Source organism: Miscanthus floridulus, chromosome 8, assembly GCF_019320115.1.
Source record: "Miscanthus floridulus cultivar M001 chromosome 8, ASM1932011v1, whole genome shotgun sequence".
Lineage (NCBI taxonomy): Eukaryota > Viridiplantae > Streptophyta > Magnoliopsida > Poales > Poaceae > Miscanthus > Miscanthus floridulus.
Window position 1 is genome coordinate 6,328,328 of NC_089587.1, and position 2,096 is coordinate 6,330,423.

At 47.6% G+C, this 2,096-nt stretch overlaps 1 long non-coding RNA gene across 1 annotated transcript; it reads right to left on the reverse strand.

Annotated features, from left to right (window-relative positions):
• Positions 1-508: 508 nt before the first annotated feature.
• On the reverse strand, positions 509-1,320 carry LOC136475577 (uncharacterized). Its single transcript, XR_010763214.1, has 3 exons — positions 1,160-1,320; positions 986-1,084; positions 509-900 (listed from the first exon to the last, which is right to left on the reverse strand). It is a non-coding gene; the product is annotated as an uncharacterized lncRNA (long non-coding RNA).
• Between the last annotated feature and the right edge of the window lie 776 nt (positions 1,321-2,096).

Sequence of the window (2,096 nt, forward strand, 5' to 3'; positions counted from 1 at the left end):
GCTTCGTCCCCTTTGCGTCCCCTTCGCTAGCTCCCCGACTCTCCTAACATGTCACCGTGGATCTTCTTTGCGTGCTTCGTCCCCTTTGCGTCCCCTTCGCTAGCTCCCCGACTCTCCTAACATGTCACCGTGGATCCAACAGAGGTTGATCGTAACGTGAAGGATGGGGATGATGACACCCCTTCTTCCTTGTGAGTTGCGACGGAGGCCCTTAATAGCTGGAAACATGAAACATGGCGACGTTCCACACATTCACATAACACATGACCACACCGACAGACACATTCATTCAACATCCGTACATACAAAAGGTCCAACACATTAAGCATCCAACATAGTCCAACACATTCAACATCCAACATAGTCCATACATATGTTTCATCAATCAACAAACATAGTCCAAAACATAGTACAAGGTCCAATGCATACATAGTCCATGCACAAAATAAAGCATATGAAGTCTTTGGATCTTTTATCGCTCCTTCTACCTTAACGTGGACAGCGAGCGTAACGCTTTCCCCTCCCAAACGGATAGGTACCTGGAGTGTACCTGTCCACTGGTCTGAGCGTCCTATGTGGACGTCCAGAACCGGAGGGGCCTTGAGTTCCTTGGGGTGCATCTCCAAGCTGGGACATGCCAATCTCATCATACTCATGATCATACTCTCCCTGTCCTTCATCAACTTCATCATCATAATGACCATGTCCTTGACCACCCTCTGCAGTAGTTGCTGCACCATGTGAAGAAGAAGTCATGCCACCATGTGCACCATGTGAAGATGAAGTCCCTCCAACATGTGCAGTAGAAGGTCCAGCACCAAGCTGTTGTGGGACTGCCACATCCGGGGAACGTCTACATCCAAGGCGTGCAGCTACCTTTCGTAGGCGATGCATGGCACGCTGCATTTTGAAAGCACTATTAGTAAGTGGGGTTGGTCGCAAAACTATATAAAGATGTAACATCAACTGAATGAGAGAAGACTACCTGAATGTGTTGTCGTAACATGGAGGCCTCATCAGGATCGCCCACAGGAATCATCAATGCCCTTCCTTGGTCGGCCACTGTCCTCATTATCTCCATGCTCTATGCAACAAAAACAATAATTTATGTCTCTATCACAGTAAAGACCTCAGAGATTGAAATAGTTGTATCACTTACAGCTCTGGCTAACGCAGGGGCGATCTCAACTTGCCTGCCTTCTCGGGTAGCTTGGTCATATGGGTTGTTGCCCTCATCCTCGCTCGCAATGTCAGCAATGTCTTGCTCCGTCCAAGCGGGCCTCAATTGAAGCCTTGTTCGTTGACCAAACCAAACAAGGTAATCATGGAATGCCTTGTCAAGATATGGCTCGAACTGAGGATTCCAGGTGCTCATTAGGTTCCTCAAAGAGAACTCCGCGGCCATACGGGGAGGGACCTCAGGGTCAACACGTCTAAGGCGACAGGCTATAATCATGTGGGAGCAAGGCCTATGGTATATGATTGGTTTTCCACACGTACACTTGTTCTCATTGATCACTACTTTATGTTTTCGAGCACCACGGTCTTCACCACCAATGTTAGTTCCGCCACCCTCTAGAATCTCATATCCATGGTTGATCGGATCGAAACATGAACCCTTCTGTCGTTTAGACTTTTTCTTTGAGAAAGCTAGTTCCTGAGATGCTAAAAGTGGCCAAGCTTTGCCTGCTGTCCATAGAGACCTCGCATGCTTCTTCCTCGAAACGAACCAAGAATTCAACTTGTAGAAGGTGAATGAGGCAATAGCAGTCACAGGCAGACCACGACAACCTCTTAGAAGGCTGTTGAACATCTCTGCCATGTTACTAGTCATGAAGCCCCATCTCCAACCACCCGTGTCATATGCAAGTGACCACTTATCCTTCGACGCCATCAACTCGCTCAAGAATTGCCTGCCATCAACATTTGTGGCTAACTTCAGGGCATCTAACTTGTCTTTGAATAATTGAACCTCTTGCTGCCTGCAAACCTCCTCAAATAATTTGAAGTTGTCCTTTGTGTGATCACGCCTTATAAGATTCTGAGCAAGGTGTCTGGTGCACCACCGGTGATGTATTTGGCCGTAACCAGGAATC